The following is a 25,086-nucleotide window of genomic DNA, read 5'->3' as shown; positions in this document are numbered from 1 at the left end:
GTGAAGCAAATGGAAATAAATTAACACCAATAGACTTAGAACCTATAGGCTGTGCATGAAAGAAATCATTTAACAAAACTGGGGAAACAAATCTTAATCCACTTCAAGCCAAATATGATAATGTGGATGCTGAAAAGATTTTATTTTTATTTTTATTATTTGTTGTTGTAGTTTTTTCAAAGGGGTAGGACTTAGGCCAGCTAGCTATTTAGACCAATCACCTATGATGTGACATAATAAAAATATCTGTAAGATAAATACTAATGCCACACAGTTATTTATAATAATTAAACATATTGTATGTGAGCATTGATTCAATTTATTATTAACGACACCAAGCCTTCATTTTTAATAATCATATACTATACTGATTATTGTTTTGCTCTACAGGTACCACACCATTATTTTTTAATGCTTTTCTACACTATTTTTTTGTGGCAGGACATATTTATACAGCATTAAAATAATGAGAAATTTTCCATCCTTTAAAAGTTATTTAATAACGTGATTGAACCTTGTGCTTTGTAGGGTCCATACTGGATAAGTGTGCAGCATAGTATTTTAAATCTCAGTCTGATCCACAGTGAGATCATGTCTCTTATTGTGCCCTGAATTCAACCCAAGGTTAAACAAGTTATAGCGTGACAGTATTCACAAAACAATATAATTAATTGTGAGTTATTTGTACTTTGAGCAACATCTATAGAAGAGAAGCACAACATTTAGTGTGACAGTCTTAAAGGACATTTTAATAGGTAATGCAGTAAACAGTGCTTTGTCCCAATGCTTCTGTGTTATTCTTGTCCTTCTTCCCGAAGGACATCTGTTCTGTTTTCCAAACCATTCCTAAGCTGTGGGCCAAAAATGGAGTGACCTTTATGTCATTTTAATCTATTTGTCACAGCTTAGGAATTGGTATCTTGAACAAGGACACTAAAGCAAGAACAATGTAATCTTTAATTTGCAGTACTTACAGCAAGGTCAAGTTTCTTGTAGGATTAGTTATTCATTAAAATTAAATTGGAGCTGAAGTAATTCTGTTATACTAGAATTGACGGACCCAGGAAACACCATTCTGTTTTTATATTTTGCCTGCTTTACATTGTATGACAGTAAAAGAAAAGAAAAGAAACAGGAAATGAATATTCTAATGTAATGTTGGCCTGGTGTCCAGAGCACACTGTTAACAGACCACTATTACACCATCTCCACCAGCCTGGACCGCAGGATGGCTTCAAAATTCTGACCCTAGAATTTGTGTTTCAGCAGGAATCAAGAGTCTGTGCCCATTGTAGCTGAGCTTGCTGTTCTTTGTTGACAGAAGTGGAACAAAATTAGGTCTTCTGCTTTTGTAGCCCATCTGCCTCAAAGTTTAAATGTTGTACATTCTGAGATAATCAGAGTTACTGTAGCCTTTCTGTCAGCTCAGTCTGCGCATTCTCTGTTGACCTAATTCAACACTGCATTTCTCATTTCAGTTTAGAAATACTCAAACCAGCATGTATGGCACCAACAACCATGCTATGGTCAAAATCACTATGACATTTTTTTCCCCATTTTAATGGTTAGCAGATAATTGCATGAATGTGGTTTACCAGATATGGTCTGCTTTTCTTATTCTCCGAATTTCGTCCAGGTTCATCGGTTGTTATCATTTTTGATTGATGTTTTTGACCACTTTTGTGCCTGTTGAATTGGATTTGTTTTTAAAAGTCATATGCTTGCAAAAGCATCCAACTTCAAATGATACCATGTTATCAGGGTGCATTTATTTTTGCAATTAATTGTATGCAATACATTTTTAGATTTCCTTGTTAAATCCTGTTCTTTGATGATGTTTTTCCATCTGTCTGTCTGTCTGTCTGTCCACTTTTCTATTTATTCTGTTGCTTTCAGTCTACATTTTCGGAATCCCCATAGCTGTAATTATCTACACTGCACTTCCCACTACTTGTGAAATCATTACCTTGATGAAAGTTTTCCATCATCTAAACTGGTGCAGTACAGGTTTCTCAGTGGACATTTTTAAAGCATCAAATGTCTTCTCACTGACAGATTCCACTTACCCTGGCTTTGCACAACATGAAGCACTTAAAGTTCCATCCTCCTGGTGCTAAATTATTATTCAATGAACCATAATGATGAATGTAAAAATAGCAGCCTCAACAGTGGTCGTACAGTCAAACTGAGACCGAGATACATGTTATGATTGGCTGTGTCAGTGTGCAGCACCAGTGGTTACTCCATTCAACATTGGACTGAATCCATTTTGTTCTAGATGTTGCTTTTATTTCTTTATTTTATGGCTGTAAACTAAGCACATTAGCTCAGCACATTAAATGCCAATTATAACAAGCCTCATATATGCTTGAAGCATTATTCATAGATGCTCCATACCTGGTTGCCAAGTCTAACAGCGTGTCAAATCTTCCATGCACACATCTCCTCAGTGCTAACCGGATCTGGGATTTGTTGCTCTTTTACTTTGGTGTTGGTTTTGGATGCCCTCTGTTAATGTATCCTTTGATAAATTCACGGATGTTGTTGGGTGTTTGTTTAAGCCTCATGGCACATTTAGCATGGTCATTTCTGAGAGATTCCAGATTGACTGCTGTAAATGTGAAAAATAAATGATGTGAGTTTAAAAGCCCTCTTAGCATTGCTGAAAAGTCAGTATTTACCTTTGAGACTTTTTTTGCTTAGCTTGCATATACAGTACACAGACCAGGTGGCATGGTTGTATTTTGCCCTTTAAGTTACTGACTACTGTATATTGCAATAAACATATAACCAAAAAACACCATAAGCATGCCATCTGCTTGTACACACCACCTGCTGCCTTTTTATATTATCTTGCATTTTTAATGAATAAAATACTCTTGGGTTGGGTTTATGATTAAACACAGAACATTAGTTACAAGTAATTGAAAAGAATACTCAGGTGTTTTTAAACCTAATTTTACCTACGCTTATGTGTGATTAACAAGGACACGATTTTAAAGTCATTTCCCTGTGTGAGAAAAGAAAACACAGAAAGAAAAAAAAACTGAAAACACATATTCCAACAGTTCAATTGAAAAGAAATGTTCACATATATAGTTGTGGTCCTTTAACTTAATGAGTTGTTTTCTTGAAAAATTATTCTATCTATTCTTAAGTAATGCAAATACCAGACTTTACACAGACTTAGAAATTCCTCAAGTGTTAAAATATTCCACTAGATCTCAAGCAGATCCTCCAGAATGTTTCTGAGAGGAAGGAATGTGTGGTTATGTTCAAACTAAGCTCAAAAACGCCGCAGTCACCACCGGATTGCACGCGGATACAGCACAACTCCTGGGAAAACGTGAATCTGTTGGAGAGTTGGCTAAAACTACACAAGAAAAACAGTAAGTGTACTAGTACAGTGTTCTCTCATATCTGACTCAGTTTAATATTAAGTTGTTGTAGCAATGTAAAAGTTGTAAACTTTGTTTTTTTGTTGTTTATTAGAGGAATATCCTTATGTTTAAATGTGTTTTAAGTAAACAGACTTTTCTCAGTATATCGGATCATTTCCTGCTCATATGTAGGAATCACATACTGTATATGGAACATTAATTTAGAAATGTTGTTCAGTTCAGTAGTTCCTTCCCCTTTGGGTTGAGCCATATAGGTAGATAAAATCAACAGATATATTGCATTTTTTCCTCACATTGCTGTTTTGTGCACCACCGCTGGTGTGAAATCCAGTGTGTAATGGCACATCTGGCCTAAGAACTTAAAATTCCTGTGCAGCCTGTGTATCCATTTAACTCAGAAGCCCATGACCTGCTTCCACACTGCCATGAATTCATTTCCTCTATGAGGTCATTTCCTTCCACAGTATGCTTCAGTGCTTGCTCTTCTTGGTGGACAGATCAGGGTTCATTGTACAGGTCAGGGGTCAGTGGACAGGTCAGGGGCCAGTGGACAGGTCAGGGGTCTGTACTCATTGTGGTAAATGATTTATTCGATGCAGTGGAAGAACAACAGCATGTTTGAGATGTTTAGGTTTTAGATTTTTGTTCTTAACAATTACATTAAATTATTCCAAAATAAGTCTACAAACAGGTCTTTCATAAATTTTTTATTAAATAATTGCTATTCTTCTTTCAAAGATTGTATATATCAGCTTATATATACCCTGCTCACTAAATACTGACCAACATTATTTTAGGGTGTGCCGTTTTTTCAATGAGTTGGCTTAGATTTCTTTTATAGAAATAAACACAGCTCACTGCCCAGTTATACTTGAAGCAAAAAAAAAATAAGAAAAGTACCACGTGAGGTCAGTCAGCTTCAGAGAGTTATGGTTTTCCAGTTGTTGTATTCTTACTGTGTGGCCTCTCTTTAAGATTTCTACAGACAAACCGACATCATTTCAACAAAGAAATCATTGTTTTCATGACATATTCATGATATACTGCACCACCATTTTATTATTTGAAGATAAATGAGCTGATGAGCTTGTGGATAGTCTCATGGAAATACTCAAAAGATTTGCACTTCTCAAAAAAAGACATGGTCTAATTATTATTATTATTATTATTATTATTATTATTATTATTATTATTATTATTATTATGCCATTGTCTAATTTTTGCTTCCTTTGATAAGCTAAGCTGCTTCTGAAATGAAAACTTTTCCTGTGTTCATACTAGACATCCTTTCCAGGCGTATCATGGCTTAGTGGTTAGCATGTTTGCCTTGCACCATTGGAGTTGGGGTTTTGCTTCTCAGTTCCACACTGTGTGTGTGGAGATTGCATGTTATCTTAGAGCTTCTAAGTACTCTGGTTTCCTTCCCCAGTTCAAATACATGCATTGTAGGCTGATAGGCATCTCTAAAGTATCTATAATGTGTGAAAAGTTTTGTGTGTGTGTGTGTGTGTGTGTGTGTGTGTGTGTGTGTGTGTGTGTGTGTGTGTGTGTGTGTGATTGTGCACTACAGTGGGTTGGCAACCATCCAGGGTGTCCCCTTCTTTGTGCCCTGAGTCCAATGGAATAGGCTCCAGGCTCCCTGTGACCCTATGAAGGTTAAGTGATATTAAAAATGAATGAACAAATTATCATCTTTTCAACATATTAAAACCTGTTTTACTTTACTACTGTATGCATATCTACTATAATCCCTCTATCCAATATCACTCAGTAGAGGATGGGTTTCCATTGTCTTTGCCAAAGAATCTAAACCTATATCAGGATTTCTGCAATGCTGTTCTGTTCACATTTCTATTGTTAGTTATTCATTCATTCATTCATCTTCTACCGCTTATCCGAACTACCTCGGGTCACGGGGAGCCTGTGCCTGTATCTCAGGCATCATCGGGCATCAAAGCAGGATACACCCTGGAGGGCACACACACACACACTCATTCACTCACACATTCTCACACTACGGACAATTTTTCCAGAGATGCCAATCAACCTACCATGCATGTCTTTGGATAGGGGGAGGAAACCGGAGTACCCGGAGGAAACCCCCCGAGGCACGGGGAGAACATGCAAACTCCACACACACAAGGCGGAGGCGGGAATCGAACCCCCAACCCTGGAGGTGTGAGGCAAACATGCTAACCACTAAGCCACCGTGCCCCCCATTGTTAGTTATTGTTATAATAAAATTAATTCTTTAGTCTTAACATAGATATATGCTTTATGTTTTTCCAGTGGGTTTCAACCTTTTGTCCAAGTCAGCTCAGGTCCAGATGCCTCAGGTAAATTTGGACTATTGTATGCACTGCTCATTCCTCCAATACAGCTGCTTTGTTTTACAACATCTCAATTTAGTTTCAGCAATTATTTAACAGTTAAGTCCGGGCTTCTTTCAGCAATCTTTTCATCATTTATAAATATAGAAACCAAGGGCTCATCCAGCACCAGCAGTCAAGTTGATCAAAGATTTAAACAAATGTAGAAATTTTAGCAGAAGGCCTTTGTTACAGAGCTACTGGAAGAATCATGGAGTCGTGTAAATGATGAATAGATGTCTGAGGGATATATGGACTATTTAAAAATATCATAGACATTCCCCTATTCATACCTGTCAACAGGAATTTTTGAGGCATTCTTATCTTACAGATATCTGGAGAAATCTGCTTACATCTGGAGAAACAGCTCATTTAGTAGGTCTCAGGTCAGGGTTTCTTCTATAAAAATCTTTTCTTTTTGGCTGTCTTATAACCTGAGCTCCTTCTGTTCACCAATGTCAAATTTATAACCTAATTCTCACGCTTAAATCCCCTTACAGGCTCGACCTGGATCCATCTGGTAAAATCACATTATGCAAAAAAGCCTCTTATAGGGTTGTTTGATTCATACTCCTAGAATCTGCTTTTATCTTCATTGTCCAGAAAATCTTCTAGAAGACAGACAAAAGGTCTTCTGTTTTTCCAAAGGAGGCACGGAAAGCTAAACAACAGTCATTTGTTTGATTCATATTGAAATGTAAGACTGGGCATATTGTTATTGGGGAAAAGGTGGAGGCACACATCACATGACCGATTGGTTAAAAAGAAATCTGTTCCAGGAAAAACAAATGGATGTTTATTTTAGGATAGTGTGCTTTTAAAGAAATCACGTTCACTGTAGGCCCAGAAGGGGTATTACTATTTCAAAGTCCACTAGAGAAACATTACTGTAGATGTACATCACAATACGTGTCATACGGTGTTTAAGCACAGAGGAGGATTAAGACCTCAACACCAAAAACTTTTATGATGTAAAATTATGACAGTTATTTGGTTTGTGGCCAACTGAAAGTGCTGTTAACTGTATGCTGCTCCTAATTAAAGTCAGTACCAACAAAGAGATGAGCATAAAATAAAATGTTCAGAATGGGATGCACTCACAAACTAGTGTTTCCCTCACTGCTGCCCTGGACCACACTATATACAGGAAACTCTGTCATGAATAGTGAATAGAAAAGTGAGTCAAAACAATTTCAGGCAGCCAAATCTAAAAAAGAAATTACATGAATTTCATGTAATTAGTTATACCCTTTTTTTTTTTTAGATTTAATGACAGTGTGCAGTGGCATGTATTCCACAAGTTTGTTCAAAAACCGAATATTTTAGACCAATTTCATGAGTCATCAGTGTTATCAGTGTGAACGTCTTCAACAGAAGAGATTAAGCATGAGGAAAATGTTATCTTTTGTACAAAGCAGTTGCTCAATATCACACATTTGCTTGCATTTAAAACGTAGAGATAGAACTAAAACTAGAAATAGTGCAGAATCTTACAAATTAAATATTCCAAATATTAAACATTTACTATGTTGGTTTTAAATATTTAAATATTCTAAAACCTGGACATTTTGAACATTCTAAAATGTTTATTTCTGAATAAAGAATCACAGATTTTTAATGTGGTGTCAGACTTTTAGACCCCACTCCAGGTTTAATTAAGAGTTATAAGACATGACTACTAAAATTGTTTATCTTGATGTTGTAATAAGAGCACTTTGAAATCACGTTCTTAATCACATAAAAAATGTCCTATACACATGTACACGGACTCCTGTGGTTTCTGCATGGAGTTTGTATGTTCTCTCTGTGCTCTAGTGGTTTCTTCCGGATACTCTGGTGTCCTCACCCAGTCATGTGAAGACATGTTGTATGCTGATTGGAATCTCTAAATTTGTCGTGTGTGTGCGTGTGTGTGTGTGTGTGTGTGTTGCCCTTACAAGTTTCCTATCTTGTGCCCTGAATCCCCTGAGATAAACTCAGAGACAAGAAGCTGTTATTGTCATTTCAAACATAAGTAGCCACTGTGTTAGATAAGCAGTTCAGAAAATGGATGAATGATAGAATGAATGGATAAAGTTTATATAATATACACATTACACCCAATTCCCAACCTGCAATAAAATAAAATTTCTTTGAATGTGGTCACACAAAGTTGGCACCCGTAATCTCCTGACACTTAAATAAACCCACATGTTCAAACTTTTCAATTTATTTTACTTTCTATTTCAATCTGCCAGAAAATCTCTGGGAATTTTTGTTTTTCCATTCAAGTTCATGGAGCCAACTTTCAAGAGTCTGACAAGGCTGGAAACCTTAGAAACATAGAAATCTATTTTTCACAGATATTTATATCTATATACATAAAAATGTAAGATTTCATTTTTATTTCTTTTTATTATTATTTTTACAAAATTACAATCATTACATTATTTGAAAATGAATTAAATATTTAATTAAAACACATTAAAATACAGATTAATGCTATAACAACAAAAAATAATGCTTCATATGAAACTTGTACACTACATATATTGTATATCTTAAAACACACTGAAAACTAATCATATAATTCAATTACATACTTCTCTTCATTTAAATAAACATCCTCAGATTTAAAGCTACAGTATAGTTGCATCCAAAGACAACAGCAGACAGCAATGTCACCTCATTTCAAACACTGGGGATGTGTTCTACAGTGGGTCCAGACAAACACAGATGTTCAGCGAATTTCTACCATCATGGGGACCAAAGGGTCAACAAGAAGGCCTCAGCTACACTCTAGGAACTGATAGAAAACAAAGCCAAATACTCAGAGGGTTAAACTCAACCTTGAAGCATTGCCGCTTCAGTGTCATCTAGCCAGATTCTACTAACTCTGTAAATTCCTAGTGATTTATCCTGAAACATATTATTCTGTAAACCTTATTAATTATTTAGTAGATGCTCTGAAGCAAACAGAAATGGTATGCAGATACAAGAGTGAGGAATGCAAGACCTGGCCGGCTGACAGGTTTTTAGGGGTTTAGGGGTTAAATAAAGCCACCCACTCAACATCACACACAAATCCTGAGATTCTTTAGTTAAAACTGTGCAGTTCTTCCAATGAAAGCATTGAACCTAATGTAACCAAATACACTGTTCAAAGACATTTACCGAAGACATTAATCAGAATCAACAAATTCTGACACAGACACAAGCACAGACGTGAACTGTAAGTGCATTATCTAGTGTATTATTTTGGAAAGCTCAGAAAAAAAATCTAACTAGGATAGTGCAAGAGAGAACAAAAAAGAGAGAGGGAATTATTATTTTCCTGTGGCATTTAACAAATAAAGACTATAATTTTAAACATGAGCTTATGGTGATGCACAATGCATTTATTCATAACAACATTGTCATTGTCTCTGTGTCTTAAATTAGCTTTCAATGGTTTTCTGTAAGCCAACTTTTTTTTTTAGAAACACTTACAAATGAAAATAAATACATAAAAAACAGACCTAAAACAGACCTGTGGACATCTTTGGTAAACTTGAGTGATGTACTGTAGCTGAGGTTGAGGAACTGTCAAAGAGCTCATGCTGACAGTCTGTTTTTGTTTGTTTGTTTGTTTGTTTGTTTGTTTTTTCAATAGTGCCATAGTTGTTTAGTTAACATTTAATATGAAATAGTTTAGTCCATGTCCACATTAACTTTACACACATACAGATATGGATATTTGGAACACTAAACATATACAGATAGTGGCATTGTGTTGTAACCCTATATTATGGCCAAACAAAATAACACGACTAAACTGTAGTGTTTTGCTGGAGTACTTTAATATACACCTCTAGCTGTGTAAGCATATTTAAAAGACTGTGAAGTTGTGTCAAATAAAGGTTTTTTTCTTCCAGCACTGGCAGCCAAGATGAAAAACTGAAGAACAGAAATGCTTTCCATCCAACCAGAATCTTCTGTAGCTTTCCAGCTGCACTCACTGGTGTTTGAAATGGATTACAACTTACTGTGTGTAGATAAATACTTTGGAAAGCATTGATGCAGTAGCAGAGGTACTAGTGAATAAAGTAATGCAGCACTGGCAGGGAGCAAAGGCAGGAAATAGGAAACAGCTGTGGCAATAATCTGGGGGAGGACATGTTTGCCTGACTGGCACTTGGGAGCCAACACTAAAGAGGAGTTAAGCAAGTGTAGAATGGACTACTAAAGGTGATTCCAGTATGATATGATTATGCTGCATTGCAATATTATGCTCAAACCACTGAACTGTTAACATATGGTTTAGTGAAACTGCATTTTTTTTATTGTTCAGTGAACAAGAGTTAATATCACTGAGATATAATGTACTATGGAAAGTTTCAGGGATGTAAACAAATAAGAATTTCTAGGATATTGAACAGATAATTTGCTGTAAGCAGATATAGATACTGTAGATTTACAAATAGGAGACGCCATCAGATTCTTTATAAAGCTTGCTAGAAAGGATCATGTCATCTTGCTAAGACTAGAAAATGCCACAGGTCCTTACTTTTTAAAGGGCATGAATCAAATGCATGAATAAAATGGATCGTTTATAACAGCGCATTTACAACATTCATTTATTCATCGTTAGTAACTGCATGTGTCAGAGTCTCGATGATATAAATTTGGCTACTGGTTTAGACCTATATTTTGGAAAATAGATCTAACTAATATTCTTGTAAATGTAGCACATAGGTGCAAATAAATATAGTAGGGACAAGAGAATTAAAAAAAATATTCTGGTTTAGGCCACACCCACTTTAAATGGCAACCAGGTTTAAATGTCAATACAGATCAGGGCAAGTCCACAGGTGGCAGGGGGGATTTTGGGAGACTGAAAATCAGTCTATGGTTGCCAAGATATTGTTTTACCGCAAACAATCATAAATAAATCTTGACAATTTGAAACACTGGTTATGGTAAACAAGGGGAAAAGGTAAGAACAGACACCTATGATGTCCAAAATTATTTATATTGTAAGACATATTGCAAAGATTGGGAGAAAATGGTAGGTTATGGAGGGGACAATGGCTACAATGGGATTAAAAAGACAAATTGTCGTTACTGCAAAGAAATACACGTGCAGTTTCTCCTAGTACAAACTTTAGGACTAGTTCAATTCGTGCAGTTTTTGAGATGCAGGAAATTTTACAGAGGCCTGGCAACCTGTAATCTCATGACCCAAAGACATCTCCTCCAAACCACCAGAGGGAACCCTAACCAGAGTTTTGACCCACTCCCGGCTCAGGTTACTTCCGGTTTCTACAGACATTTCAACAGCGCACATGCTGACATTGGCACAAAGTATTGTTTTTTGTATTCATACTAAGCCTTGCATTGTCTGCGATTGATTTAACTGTGTACGTATGTCCTCCTTTTGTAGCCTTGACCACATTTTCTCATTTTATGATTTCCTTTGGATTTGTTTATTTTTTTATTTTTTCCACCTGTCCTTTGCCACTACTAGTTTAAATTATGATTTGGATTTGTTTGCTGTTGATATTCTGTCAATGACTTTGCACATAAATATTACACACTCTAGAGGTCCATTACACAACCATTATACAGAAAAGAATAATTAGGAGCACTAAATAGTTACAGATAGTGACATCATGTTCTACAGATGCAGATAGATTTATTGCTTTACAACATTACCAAGTTCTCTTTAGATGTTCATGCTTAATGTATAATTTAGCATTGTTTCCTTTACAGTACATCTATATTCAACAGATCCTCTGAGTATAAAAACGTGTGAGATTCAGATCTGGACCACCTTGGCTCAATGAAAGTAGGTGAAGCAAACTGAAAAAAAACTTTTTTGCTGTCATATTCACCTCATTATTCATCCTAATGGTCTGAGCTGATATATCCCTCACATTTCACAATCGTGGGCTATTCCTGGCACTTAACTCCCAGGATATCCTGTGCAAAGCTTCCCATGCGAGTTAAAAAAAAAAACTTTTCACAGGAAGGAGTGGCAGATATATATTCACTCTGCCACATGTATTTTAACTTTCATGAACCTCTTAATGGCATTCTTTGATGTCTGGATGCATAGAAGAAATGGGAAAAAAGTTGTGAGAGGTACTGTCTTTTTTTGTCCTGTAAAACTGCTCCTTGGTGGTTTGCTGTAAGTCTACCATGCCAATGAACAGGGGACTGCTTCTTTACTTAAACATGTTGAGGATGAAAGAGGAGGAAGTGATAGACAAGCGTGAAGAAAATGAATCAAACTGAGCCACTTCCTGCAGACAAAGAACAGAACCAATAACTATCCTGGAAGTTTTGATCAGGTTCTGCTTTTCTAAGGCCTAATATAAAACATTACACGCAGAGCAGAATTGCAATAGATTAAAACATGAATTGGACTCAGACATCATTACCTGTTTTTCAGCCATTGCTTCCTTTCACATTTTGTACTGAACTTTACATGGTTGGATCACAATAAAAACAATCCAGCTGAAAAAAAATCTGCCTTTCATATGGATAATTTGATCCAGCTGTCTCAATTAAAGTGGAAAAGGAAAAGAGGAAGTTCCATCTACGTTTACGGTCCCTCTCAAACCCCAGAACATGCTGCCTACATCATTGATCTCATATGGCCAGAGTGACCATAAAGCCGCCGAACACTGCACATGCAGTCCTAACCGTTTAGTGCTGACATTGCACAGTGCACATCAGACTCAAATAATACCTCTGAACATAAAGCAGTGTAAAGCCAGTGTAAAGCAAAAAAAAAAAAAAAAACACTGTTGGTACTATACTAGTTTATTATAGAGTTAGTATTGTGTAGCTGTATTTAGGAAAATAAAGTTTCTTTACATGTTTCCTGTGGTATGTTCATTCATTTATTAATTCATCTTCAGAAACCTCATTATGCATTAAGATCATGATGGATCCAAAGCTTCTTGCAGTAGTTCTAATGGTAACTTAACAAGCTACAATACAGAACCTACAATACAGAACATTGACCTCAAATATAACATGGACTTGGACCTGCTGAGTTGTCTCTGGATGTTAACCAGAAGTATGGATGGTGTCTTCAGATTGGAGTGCTGTTTAAAAGTCACCTGAAGTCTCTAAAATCAATTTGGCTGGAGAACATAGTGCTGGCATAGCATAATGCTGCCAGAATTTGCATGTGGTGCTTCTCAGTGTACACCACCCAGATGTGATCTCACATACAGAAGCTTGCCCACACATATGCGGATTATATTTAAATCAAGCTGAATAATAACCCCTAAACACTTCACCCAATTATATGGTGGAGCCAACATGCAAAACTGAAGCACATATTAGTCAACTGCAAGATAAGCCTAACACATCACCTATACACCTGTGGGCACAAAAAGGTCCTTACATGTCCAGCAGCAGTGCTGGAAACCTCAGACCACTGGGTTTAGCATGAGACTGAAAGAAACTGGCCAATCTGGCCTATATGGTCTGTTTCCTAGCTAAGATTCCCCCAACAAATCTCAGGCCAGTCCTCATATTATGGTGTGCATCATAGAGCTTAACAAGACTTCACAGAGCGACCAGAAGAAGAGGTAACCACAGGTGCTGAACAACATAGATGAAGACTCAGGAACCTAACCAGTAGGATTTGTAGACTTGTCAAACAACTAGGTTTCTAAAGGAGTTGAGAGTATGAAGCCAGGCTCGTTGACAAGGCTACAAAGGCCTCTCTGAAGCCTCCAAAGCCACTGAAAGGAGCTTCTCACATTGGCTTCTTATAGCCACTGGCTCTGGACAAAGGGACTGAATTTTCAATGTAAGGTTTTTACTGGAAAACTTTCTGGAGATGTAATGGGCTCATAAGTAAAAGGAGATAGAAGGGTGTCTACTTAATAACCCTGAAAATGGCACTAATATTTCTCCAGAAACTTTAAGGCAGCATTTTTGAGGAAGAAATTCAACACTACATGGATTCTAAGAGCTTTTCTTTTGTTTTGTTTTTTGTTTTTGTTTTTGTTTTTTTGCAAAAACTGCCAAAACTAGGCTTGACTGTTTGTAAATAAATAGCTACATGAATATGGATCTTTTGCACTTACATGAATATGCACTACACCAGGTTACAGATGTAACCCGGTTCCCCGAGACGGGAATGAAACGCTGTGTTGAGTACCCTCAAAAGGGAAAACAGTTTACATAAACTGTAGCAGTGGTGTGTTTTATGAATAGACAACTTTAGGAAGTACAAACTACTGCTTCATTATATGCCCTGCATTCCATTAGTCACCACAAATATACAGTGTTCTTTATTCTGCACTGCTTTCATGATGAATGCTGTCTAACCTAAGCTTTACCCTTTATATCAGACTAAACCAGTTGATCTCTTTTCTGTTAACTATATTACAAATTATTCAAACTCTATATGATGAGTACATTTTAGGAGAACTAACATCAAGAAAACTAAATTGGCTCAAGAATTAAGTCATATGGCCAAAAGCTATTCGTTAATTTAGTGTTTCCAAATGTTTATGCTACAAATATGTCACAGACCTGAAAAACTTGATGCAGTTTGAAAGAAGTTTGAAGTTTGCCAGTGTTGTATATTTATCAGAGTATGTTAGGCTTTTTCACATCGCATGTTGTAAATCTGCAATTGGATCATATTAAAAGCAGATTTCAGGGCAACACAGTAGACCATGTGGAACAGAAATGCCACGTTTCCACATCTCAGATTTATCACGCCTAAGCTATCTGTCAGCTACCTTGTCATGGAAACAGCATGTTTTGACCGTGCCCGATTCCCACGCAAGGTTGCTATTTGACAAATTTACATACAGTACGCTTCAATTCTGAAGAAGTCTTTTGAACTTTTAATCTAAAGCAGTGTTTTGGTGCCAACTTTTTCTATCATAGCAGAAACACACTCCTTAGTGGGAAGGTCAGCCATGTATAAGCTTCTCATCTTATGGTTTCTCTGCTCAAGATACAGACGCCACGTTAACCCCGAACATATGGGCTGAGTTTGTTTTTATTTTGGATCACAACAGTGAGTTTTTACATTTTTGCTTAATTCTGTGTAAGACAATAGACAAACATAAATAAATAAATATCAGGGATAATAATAATAATAATAATAATAATAATAATAATAAGAATAATAATAATAATAATAATATTGGTAGTCTTGTTAAAATTATTCACAGGGGGCGCTAGTGGGACCTCGCTGAAGATGGCCGCTTAATTTGGTAGCTCTGTGCTGGTTCCCTTTTCTTTTTTATTTACCTTTGGTTAATCCTTTTTATGCTCAAAGTGTGTTGTACAATCATCGAACATTAATGTCGAAGAACGAAGAAACGCGTGATTTTCCACTTTTCACGTCCTCCCGGCCCTCCAGAAGCGTTAAGAAAAAACCAGCTGAGACGGAGGAGGCCTCGTCAGACCCAATGGATGCCATGTTGGCCGAAATTCGCTCGCTGGGAACCAGTCTGGGCAATATTGACGGTAGACTAAGTGCAATTGACAACCGTTTGGACAATATCTCTACTTCAGTTACCTCAATACAGGAAGCCCTTTCTAACTTATCCGGCAGAGTGGCGTCAAACGAGTCGCGTTTGACCGAGGCTGAAGCGAGAATCTCCACCGCTGAGGAGAGTATGCTAACACATGAGAGAAAAATCACATCTCAAGACAAAGATTTAGCATTACTCCGAGCTAAAGTAGACGACCTGGAGAACCGGGGCAGGCGCAAAAACTTGAGAGTCGTCGGCCTCCCTGAGAAGGCTGAGGGCTCTGAACCTATCGCGCAGTTTCTTACCAGAATGTTGCCGAAGTGGCTGGACCTCACAGCCGATCCACATTTTGAGATCGAAAGAGCTCATAGATCTCTCGGCTCTGCCTCGGAAGCAAACCGCGCTCCACGAAGTGTTCTGGTTCGCTTCTTACGTTACGCGGATAAGGAGATAATACTGCAAGCAGCGCGGAAAAAACGCAACATCAGCCATGAAGGGTCGCAGCTGCGTTTCTTTCAGGATGTATCTGCTGAAGTGCTGAGGAAACGTCGGGAGTTCGACGATGTTAGGAGAACGCTGTCCGCTCGCGATATGTTCAGAGGCTTCGCTTATCCTGCTAAACTTCGCTGCCTTCACGGAACACAGTTGCATCTTTTTTCCTCCCCAGCGGACGTCACAGAATTTCTGAAGGCTTTAGAGGATAAGTAATGTTCGGATACTGCAACATAGGCATAAGTTTATTAAGCTGAAACTTGTTTATCAGCACGCTCGAGTATTTTATTGTATTGACTTTTAGTAACCCAGGGATCACTTATTTTGAAGTGTTACCAAGTTATTTTGTTATTTTCTTTATCTTACTGACATCTTTGTTTTATAATAACTACAAGAAGATCGCTTTTGGTGAGGTCACGTGCTATTAGTTAAATGCTCACGCCTGGGACGTTGAACTTAGGAGATGGGAACCGGTCTTTAGCGCCCGCGCGCCCCCTATGGGCACCACTCTGTATCAATACTGGGTATGGGGTATCATTATCCTAGGCTCGGTACCAGTTGGGTACAGTTTCATTTCTATAGCTGTGCCTCGTCGTTTGGGGACGAGGCTGGAGGGCGGGGGGAGGGGGTTTGGGGTTCTGTGTGTTTTGTTTTGTGTATATAAATGCAAAAACTTCCTTGGTCGGTTCTACACATGTTTCAGATTTAATACAGTCTTAAGTGTTCAGTTTTTAGTTCTTTTGGTTATTCTATGACTACGCACAATACAGCCAGGTTTGTCACATGGAATGTTAAAGGGCTAGGACATGTGATTAAGAGGAGAAAGATACTAACCTATCTTAAAAAGCAGAAAACTACAATTGCCATGCTTCAAGAGACACATTTATCTGATTCAGAACATTTAAAACTAAAACAAGATTGGGTAGGACAGATATTTTTCTCATCCTGTAAAGCAAACACCAGGAGGAGGGGCACAATTATTTTAATTAGTAAACACTTCCCCTTTATTTTAGACCAACAGATTACCGACCCGGACGGAAGATATGTTTTAATTACAGGTACGGCATATGGTCAACCTATTGTCATACTGAATGTTTACGCTCCGAATGAAGATTCACCTGAATTCATGTCTAAAACCATACTTTTGTTTAACCAGTACTGTAAGGGCTTGGGAGTCTGCGCCGGTGATTTTAACTGTGTTATGGACCAAAAAATGGATAAGTCTACTTCAGACTCAGCCACTAATCTTAGATCATCCCTGGTCCTTAGAGAACTTTGCAATGAGTCTGGCATTATCGATGTCTGGCGAGAATTTAACAGGGGGAGTAAAGAATACACCTTTTACTCTAACCCCCACGGATCCTATTCAAGATTAGACTACATTCTGATTCATACCCAATATCTTCACGCAGTGTCTGCTTGCCAAATTGGTCCAATCATTCTGTCCGATCATGCTCCAGTCCAGCTGGATATGATGTTATGCGAACACAGGACTACAAAGGTCTGGAGATTAAATTCCTCCACGTTGAACGATTTGGCATTTTGTGAATTGGTTAGGGACGGATTAAAAAACTATTGGACAGACAATGAGAATTCACCTGTATCATCTGCAACTATTTGGGACGCTGCGAAGGCTACAATTAGAGGGCATATTATATCTTATAATTCGGCACGCAGACAGGCTTGGTCCAAAAAAAGACAGAACCTTGAAAAGGAAGTAAAAAGATTGGAGTGTCTACACAGTACAGTCCCTACTCAGACAAATTGGGCCCAACTATGTCGAGTCAGAGCTGAACTTAATCTGGATCACACAAACCATATTAAAAAGCTTATATTCCTTTCTAAGCAAAAATATTATGAATATGCAAATAAACCTAACAGATTACTGGCCCACCAAATAAAAAAAACACAAAGTGAAAGAACAATTAAGTCAATGAAGTCCCCGGATGGCTCAACCACATACAATGCTACTTCGATTAACGATTTATTCAGGGATTTCTACGAAACGTTGTATAAATCGCAAGTCACGGCTAAGCAATTTGATATTACCAGATTTTTAGACGGTATCCCTCTTATGACTATTTCCGAAGATGATAGAGTATTTTTGGATTCACCCCTGTCACCGGAAGAAATCTTCAGTGCAATTCAATCTATGCCCGCCAATAAATCTCCAGGTCCTGACGGATTCCCCTGTGAGTTTTACAAAAAGTTTTGGCCTGAACTCTCTCCTATCTTAATGCCCGCTCTTCAAGACTTACTAGACCATGGAGTGGCTCCCGAGTCGTGGAAAACGGCGTCAATTTGTTTAATTCCGAAAAAAGGAAAAGACCTTCAAGAATGCGCCTCTTACAGGCCAATAAGTCTCCTGAATACCGATTATAAAATACTTGCTAAGGTCCTTGCTCGTAGGCTTGAAACAGTATTGCCATATATCATTAAGCCGGACCAGACAGGATTCATAAAATCACGTTTTGGCACAGATAATATTCGCCGACTCTTGAACATCATGGATTCAATACATGCACGTAAACTCCCTGCCCTTATTATCTCCCTGGATGCGGAAAAAGCCTTCGACAGAGTCGAATGGGATTTTCTTTTTGCCACTCTCAAGAAATTTAACTTAGGTCCTAAATTCACCGATTTGATAAGATTGCTTTATACTAATCCACGAGCTACAGTCACTACGAATGGTTTGATCTCGAAACCCTTTGTCATAGAAAGAGGTACGAGGCAGGGGTGTCCTCTTTCACCCCTGCTTTTCGCCCTCGTAATCGAACCACTGGCTGAATCTATAAGGCAGTGCCAACATCTTTCTGGTATAACGGTGGGAGATGAGGAACATCGGATTTCTTTATATGCAGATGACGTACTGCTGTATATTTCTGAACCAGAGAAGTCCGTTCCAGCAATATTAAAGTGTATTTCAGAATATAGTAGCTTATCTGGATATAAAATTAATTTGTCAAAATCCATGGCGCTTTCCCTTAAAATTTCTGCTCCAAATGATCTTTCATCTCTCTCACCCTTCAAAATAACTACTGTTGGTTTTAAATATCTTGGCATATTCATCACACCATTATTTACAGATTTATTTAGAACGAATTATGCCCCTCTTCTGGATTCCATTAAAAAAGACCTTAACACCTGGCGGACACTCCCCATTTCTTTTCTGGGCAGGATTAACGTGATCAGAATGAATATTCTACCTAAGTTTCTATATTTGTTCCAATCCCTACCATGTCATTTACCAAATGTTTTCTTTAAAGACATCAATAAGCACTTTTCTAAATTCATCTGGAACCACAAGATGCCTCGAATTAGTTTTAACAAATTAATGAACCCAAAGGATAAGGGAGGAGTCGCCTTACCGAACTTTCGTCTGTACTACTGGTCAGCACAGGTGAGGCATATGGTTAGTTGGTACAATGAAAGGACCGACTCTAGATGGCTTAATCTGGAAGCAAGGGCTTGTGCTCCTCTCCCAATAAAATTTCTGCCTTTTATTGCAAATACCAAAAAGCTTAAATGTACCTCAACAAGTTTCACCATTTCGAACACCCTTCAGACATGGAGAGACATTAAACTGTATCTTAAGATTCCAGCTGAACTCACACTTTTCTCACCTATTGCTTTTAATCCTGACTTCCCTATATCTCTGCAAAATATCGGCCTTTCAGTCTGGTCTAACTTAGGGATCTCGCAATTATCTTGTTTCTTTTCAGGCGAGGCATTAAAATCCTTCCAAGAAATATCGCACCAATATAGTATACCACAGTCCCATTTTTTTAAATACCTTCAGCTGCGTCATTTCATAAAACCTCTGTCCGACAATGGTAAGCTGAGACGTGATCTTACTGACATAGAACAGGTTATAATAAAAAGCAATCTCTCTAAGGGGTTAATATCTAAAATATACAATGCTTTGGTTGATACGTGTACTTCCTCCTTAGAGGGGTTGAAAAAAGTGTGGGAAAAAGACCTGGGCCACGGAATTGCCGATATGGACTGGTCCACCATATGTAACAATTTGTTCCCTAAATGTACATCTTTGGGGATTCACGAACTCAACTACAGATTTTTTAACAGAGTTTACCTTACACCTTCTCGTTTAAGAAAGATTTACAAAGACTCCTCTGATCTCTGTTTTAATTGCAAGAAACACAAAGGTACATTCCTTCACTGCTTCTGGTATTGTGACAAAATCTTTTCTTTTTGGACTAAAGTACATCATTTTTTACAAAGGCTCCTTAAGTTGAAATTTTGTTTCTCACTGGAATTGTATCTGCTGTATAGTGGAATTGAGACTGTGTTTGACTTCCACACAAGACAACTGTTTTTAAATCTGGTGTACCTGGCAAAGAAATGTATATTGTTATTGTGGTCTTCTCCTCAGGTACCTTCTGTTAAAATGTGGCTGTCCCAAATGTCCATATTACTTCCACTTGAGAAACTCACTTATGACATACACCAAAAGTCTAATGACTTTTGGCAGATATGGACACCTCTCTGGTACCACATTAATAACCTCTCTTGATCCTCTGTGTTACAGTGTGCATTTTGTTATTGGCCTGAATGTGCTCTCTTTTTTTTTTCACCTGATTGTCCATTTTTAATTGCTTTTTATTGTATACTTGAGACTGTATCGCTATGTTCATGTACATCTGAGTAACCGACCAATAATAAAAAAAAAAAATAAAAAAAATTAAAAAAAATTATTCACAATAATGTTAATAATATTATTAATAATAATATTCATTATTATTATTATTATTATTATATAGAAACATTAGGACTTCAGCATGAATTAATGTAAACATTTACCACAGCCATAACCTTTTGTGGTAATCCATGAAACAGAATCTGTAAGCATTATAAATCCAGATGTTTATGGGCGGTGGGTGTCCTGATTTGGAAATCATTTATAATTGTGAAAAATTCTTAACAAAACATGGAACTGTTTGAAATTTGTGAGAGAAGTTTGCTCCTTCTATAGTCACTGTATATTATAGTTGAAACCTGCTTTGAAAAATGTTATGCATTACATGGGTTTTACCCAAATAAGTCAATGCATGTCCTGTCCTGTTCTTCATCTGTCAGACTGAATGTTATGTTAAGATGCTACTTCGGGATCCAGTTGTCCTAATAAGTTATCCACTTATCCTAATAAGTAAATAAACAGACTGTATACTAATATATGTTTTTATTTTTAATGTTATAAAATATATTTTGGGGACTTTTTATTTTGCACCACTGTGGGGTGACTGTAACTGTCACACAATAAATAATGATATGCCATTTTCATTTAAATATCTTTTAGTGTAGAAAATTGATCCGAAGGCTACCTTCATCATGCATTAAGCTACGTGATATTTTAAAGGTTAGAATTTTCTCAAAGACAGTGTATGAGTTCCATGAAATGTATTCTTAAGTAAAAACACTTAATTAAACAAATTAAGCACAATTACAGTGGCCACCATTTTGCTGCATATATAAGTACATGACGCAGTATTCATCAACATAAAGGGTTTGTACTGGAAGCAAAATACAATACTTCTGTCTCCTTGGATTTAGGAGACTTTGAACGCTCTGTGATCAGAGTGTACAAAGTTAGTGTTTGTGGGTTTTACCCAAGACCAGCACCATGTTTCTGCTGAAATAATAATTGGAATAAGAATGTAAATGTCCAGGGTAGATAAAACAAAATGTGCATTCTAATGGGTCTGTACATTTACATATTTCCTGCTCAGTGAATTTATTGAAAACACATGCAGTCATATCTGATGAAAAAGATGAGGATAGTGTATATTACACTTGAATCTCTAAAGCTGCAAACATTTGAGTCTGTGAATTCACTGACTTTACGACTCTTATGCCTTTATGGTGGTAGTTTAAACTAAAAAAAGTGTTTTATTTACAGATACTGCCTTGTATCTGGGTGTTAAACCTCTATTTAATGTAAATAAAAGTCAATAAAAGACACATGATAAGTAGCTATGTGATCATTTCTCTAGTAACTTCTTACACAGGGATATTTCACAGATGCTCCACTTAAAAGTATATAAAAAAATGTGTTTTTTTTTTTTTTTTTAAGAATTTCAGTACCATTAGTATTTTGCCGTTTCTCAGTAACATGACAAGCTGCATTTTCTTGTATTTTTAACATCAGGACAGGCAGAGAGGTGCCTGGCATGTGCATTTTATTCTCTACACTCATATCGTACATATGCTCTTAAGCTTTTAAACCTTGGATGTTTGGATCTTGGGGTGGGAAATGTTCCACACTGTCTATTTTAAGAAATGTTAAGTGCACCCTTTTTAGTACCAGCATGACCATGTGATTAATGTCATGAAAAGAGAACGCTAAATGCAAGTATCCCACTTTTTAGCCCACAACCTTTTTAATAATAAAAGTTCTTTCATTGCATTTATCACATCATGCTTGGCTTGCCCATGGCAACATTCCTTCACAGTGCTGAAATAGGAGGTGGTGTTAAAATTATATGAAGTAATTGAGAGGTAGAGCTCTGTAAGCCTGAGAGACAGTTACAAACCCACATTAATGAACAGCTCAGCACTGTTCTCCAGTCATATGACATTTTCATTTTAGCTAAAACAATAAAATACATATGGTACTTCGGTCATGCTCTGGTCATAGAATGGATACCAGACTAACGTTACTGTATTGCTGTATTACTGTACCGCCCACTGGATTCCCTGTTTGTACTCATTACGTACTTGTAGATTACACAATCCATTTGATTCAGCCTGTTTTTATTAAGGCCCCAGCATATACAGTACCTGTACCTGTATTCTCAGCTGACTTGTTTTTTTTAATTAGACTAATTGTGTCCACACTAATTATGATGGTCATCAATCAAGCTAAATGATCACATGATAATATAATAGTTTGTGGGATTTTTTTTTCTCCGTGCATTAAAGAATAGTATTTTTGAATAAATCCTATTCAATTCAGCTTTGCTATCGTATTTTGAATGCTATTTTAGAGCTTTCGAGTCACACTGTGCCCAGCTGCTCAGAGCCAGAGAGAGTATCTGTAGTGAGACAGAAACACAGCAGGCGCATTTAATAAGTCTATAATTAAAATTGTTTGCAACAACTCATTTTCAATTTCTCATCTGGTTTAAACACTAACTCCTAGCTGAATCTTTAAAATCCCTGCAGCATTCACCATACTGGTAAAATCTATGTAAAGGTGTGTGAATGTATTTTCTGTTTCATTTCTGCTGCTTGGCTTTTGGTTGTTAGAACTCTGACATATTAAAACATGCTGATAAACCCAACACCAATAAACCAACACCAACAAAAATAGAAGAAAGTTTAATGATTTAATGTCACACATTAGTATTCAAACCCCTAATGAGTAACTTAAACAAATATTTTTTCAATTAAGGTCTCATTCTCAACCTCAAAAATCTGTTATATATAGGTGCAAGTCCAATATAGTAAGAGAACATTTCATAATTTACTCTTTGGTTAATCCAAGCCATGTTTAGACTATAAGGCTTTCATTAAAAAGTTATATATTTACAATGTTTACTCTTTTTTTTGTCTTGTGGCTTTCAGAGAATTTTTACGTACTTTTTTCCGCTTGTCCCTCTAAAGCTATAATTTTGTAAGATCAACTCTGTCCTCTTAAAACAGAATGAAGAATCCCCCAATGGCAGGCTCACTTGCTCCAGATGTTCATCTCCTCCACGGCTGGATGCTCGCCTTCTCTCCCACAGAGAAGCCCTGAGAAAACAACGAAGAAATAATTCTGAGTGAAGACTAGGATATAAATCAGAGATCTAGTTTAACAGGTGTTTAAATAAAATATAATATGAAACACGAGCAAGAGAAAAGTATGTTGGTGCAACTTAATATTTCCCCAAGAGAAGTGAAACTTTGTGAACTGAAGAAAGATTTGTCTGTCCTCGTTGTTAGCTGTATGCAGTTGGACACCAAAAACCTGATGTACTGTATATCAACATAAAAAATGATACAGAAAAATGATTTTTCATAATAATAAATAACATTTATTAGCATTGAATGTCATTTACTCTGACAGTTTTCTCCAGTCACATTTCATCAGGTATTATTTGCAGTCAGTGGGCTGTATTCATTCTTAAGGATTGAGGGAAGCAGGGTGAGAAATTTAATCAGAAATTGTGAAATTCATAGTAGAAACAATTACAAGTGATGTAACAAGTGATTTATGCACGACAAACAGCCTAATACTGCACACGCATCATGACTTCATGACCCCAAGACCCTGACTGTCCAGTAGACATAGTGTAATCAGCTCGGTCTAACCTACATGTTGCTATAACTATAGTTCATGGTCCAAAAATATGATGCTCTGGATCAAGAAATGACAGTGTTTAATAGAGTGATTTGCTATTAAATGCTTGCCATTGGTTCTTATTTTGTTTGTTTGTTTTTTTTACAGTACATTGTCTCATTTTATGTCTTTTTCTGTTTCTTTAGTCTGTATTTTTTATCCTCATATTTTTTTTAAAAGTAAGTGTTTTGTTTTGTTATGTTTAGACATTAATGAAAAAAAGAAAATCTCACACACCTCTACTCGAAGAAAATCACACTAATCTGGCATCTAAGAGGTGTCTCTTAGATGTGTGCATGCAGATATTTTTAAAAAACACAAATGTGTTTATCATATCCACCATATGCACGTCAGCACCAAGACACAAGATGGTGTGTGAACCAGTTTTGTGCGCCATCTGATTCGTCTCTCTATGTACATTCTGTTTCGTTTCCTTAATTGCTTAGCACCTGTTGTTGTGAGTGGTCTGTTGTTACTTGTATTCATTATATGCACAATCTCAATTCTTCGTTTGCTCTTTGTTTATGAATATTCCCAAGGCTTTGTTTGTTTTGTTTTATATCTGCATTCGCCTCGAAATTGTTCTTTTAGAAAATTAAGTACCTGTGTCATATCACTGCTTTTATCCATGAATACACCTTCACTGTGTTTATCACAGCCACAAAACATGACTGATCTGGACACGATTTCTGCTCAGCCACATTAATTCTCTAATTGGAGGCCACCACACTTCATTCAAACAATTCTCGCTCCAACAACCGTCTTGTAAATATACTAAGCATTTCATGTAGTGTTTGTTCGATCGTTCTGCTTGTAGCTCACCTAACCCTAACTTTGATTATGTCTTGATTTCCGATCTTCTGCCTGAATTCTGAATACAAGAAACTTTTCACATGAATATAGTCCATTATTCCTGATTTACATGATCAAGAACAAAATTTACATTCATCAAAATCTCATATCAGTGGAAAAAAGTTTTTTACAGCCATTTACTTTCATTTCTA

The 25,086-nt window shown here is 36.9% G+C and overlaps 1 long non-coding RNA gene across 1 annotated transcript; it reads left to right on the top strand.

Annotated features, from left to right (window-relative positions):
- Positions 1-3,302: 3,302 nt before the first annotated feature.
- On the top strand, positions 3,303-23,472 carry LOC132851615 (uncharacterized). The gene is made up of 3 exons (XR_009649047.1): positions 3,303-3,389; positions 5,691-5,737; positions 23,404-23,472. It is a non-coding gene; the product is annotated as an uncharacterized LOC132851615 (long non-coding RNA).
- Positions 23,473-25,086: the final 1,614 nt, after the last annotated feature.

The sequence above is a fragment of the Tachysurus vachellii genome, chromosome 9, assembly GCF_030014155.1.
Source record: "Tachysurus vachellii isolate PV-2020 chromosome 9, HZAU_Pvac_v1, whole genome shotgun sequence".
Lineage (NCBI taxonomy): Eukaryota > Metazoa > Chordata > Actinopteri > Siluriformes > Bagridae > Tachysurus > Tachysurus vachellii.
Note: the sequence above shows the minus strand (reverse complement) of the source record. Positions and strands in the feature narration are given on the sequence as shown.